The following is an 8,125-nucleotide window of genomic DNA, read 5'->3' on the forward strand; positions in this document are numbered from 1 at the left end:
TGCAGAACTTGAGCGGTGTTTGCGCCAGCTGTTCTCTGGCTCGGCCCTTCAGCCCCGCCCGGTTCATGTCGGGCCCTTGTTCCTTAATGCAATCACAGGGAAAAAGTAAAGAAAAGGCAGTTGGGGTTTTAGGCTTTGAGCCTCCCCATGTGCCCAATCCCATGTGCCCATCCAGCTGCACCAAGCCACCATTGTGACAATTCTGGGGACAGGCAGAAATCAGCAGTTTAGTGATGCCAAGTAATACCCTCAGTGTTAGGTAAAGCTTTTGATTTTCCTTGTCTTTGAGACACAGGGACAAATCCCAGCCCTGCTCCAGCTGTTCCGGAGCGTGGGAGAGCAGCAGCTCCAGTGATGCTGGGGCAGCATATGGTCTCCATCTGGGCCAGGAACTCAGCATCCAGTGGGGATGGATGTGGCCCACTGGGATCCCCCCTTCCTTCGAGAAGAGCCCAAAGACCTTTCAACTCTGACTGGGAACACCACAGGGGGAGATCTGAGGGCTGGGCTCTGGCTGCTGCCCAACCACCCAGTAATTCCAGAGCCCTCCTGGCAGTGCCCAGGCTCCTGGTGAACAGGGAGGAATAAAATATCCCATTACCCAGTTCAGGAGTGACTGGGGCTCTGCCCAGACACGGTCTGCCCTCATTCCCTTGTGAGGGGCTCAGGTGCTGAGTGAGAGGAACACATTTCCTGAGGACTTTTGCAACAGATCAAAGAATTAAGGGAAAAGGGTGGGAGCCTTCAGGCTTCCCAAGACAGCCCCTGTTCCTGCTGCTCAGGGTATTCTGGCAGTGCCCAAAAGAGAGGGAACATGGTATCAGGGGATTTTTTTGGCTGGTGGAGGCGGGGGGCGATTCTGACATTGTTTTCTTCTCTTGTTCCTGATCAACAAACCAACTTTGATGTGCAGCCATGGCCTTACATACACAGCACCTCTCCTGCTGCTCCTGGGACCGTGCACCTTATCCATTACCCATCCCTTGTGCTCATCCCAAAGCCATGATGATCCCTGAGCCCTAATGACAACAACGAGGCTTTTGCAGCAGAAACTCTGGGCGCCTACAGGAAGCTCTTGTGGTCACAGACATTCAGCTGAACTTGTTTTTATTCTCTTTTCCCTGGGGTTAGATCAAAGTGCTCAATGGTGTGTGTGGGGGGGTAAGAAGCTGGGGTGGCAGCTCACAGCACACATTTCTGTAAATGTGCCTCACAAAAGCACCAACTACCAAAAAACCCCATTTTTCAGGAAACAGTCAAACTTAGTTCCCTTTTTCAGTCACTGAGGTTTCACTTGCTCAATAACTGGAGGAAAAGGAGTCTTCTCCATGAGCTGTAGGTGCTTGGAAGTGTAATATGGAGATGTGGATCACTTGTGTGACCCCTCTTTAAGCCCAGAGGATAAACGGTGCTTTCAAACAAAACGGGGTAAACACAGAGAACTTTGCTGTCTGCATAAACGAAACCTGATAATTTGTTTAAAAGCGGATTAGGAGAATTTGGGGAGCGCTCCAAGGCAGCTGATGCACATGAATATCGAAGAAGCCTCTTGCCAGGAGCTGGGAGGGGACATCAGGAATGCAGCCACAGCCTCTCCCTGCCCATCTTCCCCTGTGTCCTCCAGCTCCCCGCTCGGGCGGTGTCGGAGGCCGCGTCCTCTGCACTGAATTTCCATCTTGCAGAGTTCATCTATTCTTAGGCGAGGTTGTGAGTCATTAAGCGCTTTCAGATTGTTTATTTGTCAAGCCACAGGCACTTACATTTACTTCTGAAGCCAGACAAGCTGCTCCAAGGATTTCTCTGTGCCACAGAAATTACTAGGTGAAATTCCACGGCAGGAGGTCAGCCCTGCCGCCCGGAACGCTGCGCGCCGGATCTGCCCAAGGGCTCCTTTTCAAAGGTCGATATAAGAGGGGGAAAGAACAACAAGAAGAATGTGGTTTCCTACAGCCTTTCAGCACCTGATTTAGCTTTTATGTGTGTTTTTTAAGAGAGGCACTGGACTTTGCTGGCTGGCTGTAACGCCTCAGAGGGTGGATGGTAGTTTGGATGGGGAAGGGACTCCCTGGGGAAGCAGGTTTCCCTACAGGGGTGGGATTAGACCCTCCTGGAGGCCCTGCAGCTGCCAAGAGAAGCCCAACAGGAGCAGGGAGAGGCTCCTGCCCCATGCTGGGAGGAAAACAGAATTGATGTCGTGTCCAGAGCCTGCAGTGCCGGGGCAGGGGCTGATGTGATCGAGCCCCTTCGGAAAGTCACAGAATTGCTGTTGTTCTATAGGATGTCACATTTGTGCCAACATCCATTTTTGTAGATTCTCTGCAAACTTCTGCCCCTCTGCTGTGCTCACAGAGCTGCCTTGTATGGTCTGGGAATGCCAAACCCCTGTCCCATCCACCCACCATGCCTGTGGCCTTCCACTTTTGTCTGGCAGCATGAACGGGGCAAAATGCTTCTGCCAGTATCTGGGTGCTGCAGGAATACAAATATCAACCCAGCAAAGCAGCTCCATTTGGGAGGGGTTTATGGACCATGCCATGATTATTGTGAAACTTGACTGTGCGTCCCCTTTCACACCCCAAACCCAGCACTTCCTTACACATCCCAGCCAGTGGGATGCAGGCAGGAAAAATTGTGCAGGGTAGAGACAACCTCTGTGTCCAGGAGAAGAAACAGCCTCCAGGAACTAACCTGGTGCTCAATCAGCCCTGTGGCACCCTGGTTGTGCACATCCTGTGATCCCCAAAGTGATATGGAAAAGGCTTCATTTACTTATGGAACATGGATCACCCTTGTGACATTCACATCAAACCCTGTGGGCTTGCCTGGCAAATTAATTTGCTGTAGTTGTGGTCCCAAAAAGGAATTGTTATGTCCTTGCAAGCATTTAGGTTGCCAAGAGAAGCTGTGGATGCTCCATCCCTGGAAGTGTCCAAGGACAGGTTGGATGGGGCTTGGAGCACCCTGGGATAGTGGAAGGTGTCCCTGCCCGTGGCAGGGGTGGAGTGGGATGATCTTTAAGGTCCCTTCCAACCCAAACCAGTCAGGGATTCTGTGATGAACAAGAACTGCTGTTGCTCATAGCTCGGGTGGCTCTGGCACAGCCACAGCTGGTATTCACACATCCATTGATAGACTCCAAATCTGCTCAAAGGGAATTTCTTTGTTCCTTTGTCCCTTGTAAAGTGGTTACCGTTTTTCTATAAATCTCTTGTGGACAGGTGTGTGTTCATGAACTTGGTTACTGTGGTGCAGCTCCTCTTAGGAGAGAGAACCCATGCATGCAACAGAGAGGCTCAGCTGTTCTCTGCCTTAGCTTTGGTTTCCTGGTTTTTTACTCATATGTCATTTGTCCCCCTGCTCCAAGGCATGGTCTGACTCCCACTGACTCACCACGCTGAGATTTCTGCCCCTCAGTAGTGGTTTAGTGCCTGATGACTCAGGAGCCAACTTCTCTGTAATCCTCCCAGGGAGCTGCACCCAGAAAAGCCCTAGAGATTCCTCCAGTTCCATCCTCCAGGCTGAAGGGTCAAATGTGACCTGTTGGCTTCGCAGGGATAAAGATGTTACCTGTTCTAAAACTGCCAATTCTCTTTAAAAGCCAAGCAAGGGTGTTAAATGAAGTTTTTGGTGCTGTGAACTCCACAGACTGCAGCCTGCGTGAGGAGATGTTGGTTTTGCTGGTCACCTCCCTCCTGTGACCCACTTCTTGTACCAAGGGAGGGGGCAGAAGGAGGAACTGATCTACCCCTGCACACCTCAACATCACAAAGGCTTTCATCAAGTTTCGCTTCCACTTGAGTTATTCATTCACTCACATTATGATGTCTTTGGCAGCTAACAAAACACAGTGTTTAATTTCAAAATGTTAAGTCTCTGGGATAGGCAAGGATCCCATTCTTCCGCTGAGATTCCAGCAGGGAGTTCAGAAATTCAGGAGCAGAGGCTCTGTGGTGGGGACAAGACCTGGCACAGTTCTGTACGAGGCCGGCACAGCCTCTGCAGCTCCCTGCTTGAGGTGGCTGTGTTGGGGTCATGGACACTTTGCTGTGTAATTCCTTAAAACCTGCCAGAAATGGCTCTGCTGTGGATAAAAGCAAGTCCTCACCTGAATCTTAAACCTTTATAATGGTGGGCTCGTGTCCCTAGGTGTGGATGAGGAATTATAGAAACCCTCCTAGGAATGTCTGTCGGTGGAGATGCTGCCAGCAGATGGTGCAAGCATGTGCAGGTCGGGCTTCCTCCTTCCTCTGCTTCCAGGAGTGAGTAACAGCTCTGAGAGATCTTATTCCGACCTCAAAAAGAGATGGGAGAAATGGTGTGTATATTTTTATTTGGTTATGGTCTGCAGTGTAGCACCTGCCTTCCCATGTGAATTCCAGCCCATAGCAAACTGCACTGCCTCTGCTACCAGAGAAGCTCTGGATCCATATTTATATCAAACAGAGCAGCAGGATGTGAGCTGTGGAAGAAAATATGCACAGACAGGCAAAAGCTGAGGAAAACACCCTTAAGGATGCAACAGCACCACATACAGAACATCCTCTTTTTTTTCTGCAGCTTTGCTTTCAGGAGGAGAAATGTTCTGTTTCAGACCTGGCCACAGAACCTTCTGGCAGATTTTCAGAACCACACGTTTATATTGTTATGAACTAATTAATCTACTTTATCTCTACCTTATGGGTGCAATTATTGCTATTTCCTTAGATATCACACATGCATATGTAGCTCTAGGAAGTTCACAGATCACATCCAACTGTGTTTTCTCCTAAGAAGGAGAAAAATGAGAGCCAAGGCTGTGCTATCAGTAGCTAAATACCTTGACCTCCAAACTTATAAACTCGCCCACATGGAGGAACTTGTTATGGTTTGTGCATAGACAAGCTCATGGTTTGTGGCTCAGGCCTCCAAGCTGACATTTGCCCTCTGAAGCTGAAATTAAAAGAAGCTCCCTGCAGGCTTTCCATGGAGTTTACAGAACTGTAGCAATATCTGATTTATTCTTTCCTGCCTTCCCTAAAATCTGTATCTTTATGGATCCCAGAAAACAGCTGGCCCCAGAGGTCAGGGTTTTGGGCCAGGTTTTACTTGGCAGAGGGTGAAGCTGCTGTAAGTCCCCAGGTGGGAAGGAGTCGCTCTGTGACCCAAAGTAGGATCTCACCCCTGACAGAAGACAGTAGCTCTGCTGCTGCCTCACCCTCTCAGTCTGACATCAAATTGCCCAAACTCATCCTGTTTTGTTGCCAGAGCCAGGCACAGCCCTGCAGAGGTGCTGCTTTCACAGGGACTGGAGTTCTGCAGTGGCCAAATTGTTCCCACCTGCCCCGAGGCAGCAGCACCGAAGTTAAAGAAAGGGTTATGAAATGATTTGAGATCCTCTGAAAGCAGATGTAGCTCATCAAGCAGGAATAATTCAGGGTTTGTGACGTTCCCAGGCTGCTTGCTGTGGGAAGAGTCAGATTTCCTTTCCTGTGGAGTAAAGCAAGTTGGACAATTTGTTCCTGTTTCTGGCTATGAAAGGGCACAGAGTCTGCATGAACTGTGGGGATCACCAAATAACAAAATCCCTAAATACTCATTTCTATTCCCTTCTGCCTGAAGCCAGTCCTGTCCTGACATTTCATAGTCAGTATTCTTATTTGTCTGAATGGTTTCTTACCTTTTCTGTGTGGGGAATTTGACCAGGAGTCGTATTCCTCAGGAATGAAATGGGTTTTGCCCGGCGTAGGCTGCAGAACTTCCCACCCCGGGGTCCCCGGGTGATCCGAGACTGCTGAAAGAGCACATTGTCTGCACACAATTTGCACCAAAATTCACAGAATAATTCTAACAATACAAGAGCCCTGACAGATTTATAGGCCTATCACTGATATGGCTGCAGGCTCTGGAAGCTGATTTATATCATTCAGTAACAGCTAAAGGTGGGGGGGTTTTCCCCTGCTGGGAATCGTGCTCTGTACTGGAGGCTGCCTCCAAGACTCCAGAAATCCCATCTCTGGGGAATCTGCTCCTTCCAGGCATTTCATGTGGTTATTTTTGGCTGTGTCTGTGGAGATTTCTGGTTTCCCAGCACAGCTATTTTTATAACACATGGCTGTGAAGTCCATAGTATCAGACATAATTTGATTTTGCATGTTGGAGTGCCTCAGGACCATACGTAAGGAATCACTGCCTGCTGCACCTGCTCCTTCTTTGGCCTGTGCCTGAAACACTCCTTTACTGTATGGAGCTGAAGCTTCAGAGCCTTCTAGACAACAGTGCCTTTATGGAGCGTGCTAAGCTGCCATAAATATTTAATTAGGTGTTACTGGGGGTTTGGAAAGATACAGAAAAAAATAATCCCCATTTCCTTGCATTTAAACAGAATGTTTCCCTGCTGGAAAAATTTCCCCACATTAACCATTGACAGGGAGCTGTATTTTAAGAGGGGGCATAAAAATTTGAGAGGGTGTGAGGCTGGTGAAGAGGACATTTCAGGGAGCCAAGGGTTTTTCCTCGGTGGGAAGGAGCTGCTGCATGGCTGGTTTGAGATGGAGCTGTGTGGGTGTCTTTGAGGCAGCACAGCCCCATGTCAGGCTGGTGGGTGAAGCTTCTTCCCAACCAGGGGAGCTTCTGCTTCCCAAAAATAAATAAGTCATGGCTTCAGGGGCATTTTGTAACGAATCAGCAAACCAGGCTGTCCTGGGCATCCAGGTGGTGGCACTGCCTGGATTGCTTCCTGTGCCCCAAACTGTTGGATACAACAATGACCTGGACCGGGATTACAGTTGATGAACTCATCAGAGAAAGGTGAGAGAGAAGAAAGAAGAAGCAGATGTGTGACTGTGCTGCCTAATTTTAAAAATCAATCATCTGTCAGACCTGCAGCTAAGTTTTCACCCCAGGTTTCCATCCAGGTGTCAGAGGGGAAGCTTAAATATCATTCAGAATGTCTCATAATTATATTGGCTTTGTCTCTCAAAGCCAGAGAGAACTAATTTAGAGTGGAAATTAAAAATGATATATGCATGGTTTGGTCAAAATAACGATGATGGGGAATTAGGGAGCAATTTGTGAGTATATTAAGGGAGGGAAATTATTTAGAGCAAGGTAAGGGCTATATGCAATCAGATGAAATTACCAGTAGAAAAAGTAAAACAGGGAGTTTTAATTTTAGTTTTAAAAATCTAGGAATCAGACCTGACACTGAGCTCTGCTGGGCTGCTCAACAGCTCAGCACAGGATGGCACAGAGCCTCTTTAAGGGGACGATTTGGGAATTGTCCCCACACTGTGGGTAATGAGCAGGTGAAGCTGTTCCAAACGTGTGCTGAGTGAGCATTCTGAGAGGTGCTGCCCTGTCTTGGCTTTACCTCTGTACTGCTTGTGTGGCAGGTGCATTTGTTGATTAAAATAATGATTATATCTATGGAAACTGAGGTGGCTGCTTCATTAGCCAAAAAAATGTAACACACAGTCCAAAGCCCCATAACCACCATGGGAAATGCACTTCCAGTCTCTCGAATTGCTCTGCAAACATCTCCCTTCCCTCCTTCACTCAGGTACTGCCCCTGAAAGTCAAACCACGAGCCTGGAAATGTCCACGAGCCTGGAAATGTCCACAAGCCTGGAAATGTCCACAAGCCTGGAAATGTCCACAAGCCTGACTTTGCACCCAAACCTCGGCCTTCCGATGTCACCGATGGTGTTCCTAGGCACAAGCACACCTGGAGTTTAGCTAACACAAGGAATGAGGAATTACCTAACGTGGATTTAGACTCTCAGACTGTAAAACCCTTGGATATAAATAGTCTCCTCTCATGTTTGCCGAAGCAGATTGCAAAGCACGCACTGGGCAGGGCAGGGCAGACCTTGGTTGAGATGAACGGCCTCGGTCACGGCACTTCTGTATCACACTGAGCCAGCCTGGAGCAGCTGGAGCCCTGCCCTTGGAGCTCATTCCAGTCTGGAATCCAGTCCCAAGGCCCAAACACTCAGAGATTTCACCCTGTCTCAGTACAGCCACGGGTTTGACTGCCCAGCACCTTCCAGCTGCCTGTGAAGCGGCTCCTCGGCCAATGACTCGAACCAGCAGCGTAACACAGACTTAATTAAACACTTTATTAATCAGCCAAGCACTTCCACGACCT

The sequence above is a fragment of the Aphelocoma coerulescens genome, chromosome 8, assembly GCF_041296385.1.
Source record: "Aphelocoma coerulescens isolate FSJ_1873_10779 chromosome 8, UR_Acoe_1.0, whole genome shotgun sequence".
Classification (NCBI taxonomy): Eukaryota; Metazoa; Chordata; class Aves; order Passeriformes; family Corvidae; genus Aphelocoma; species Aphelocoma coerulescens.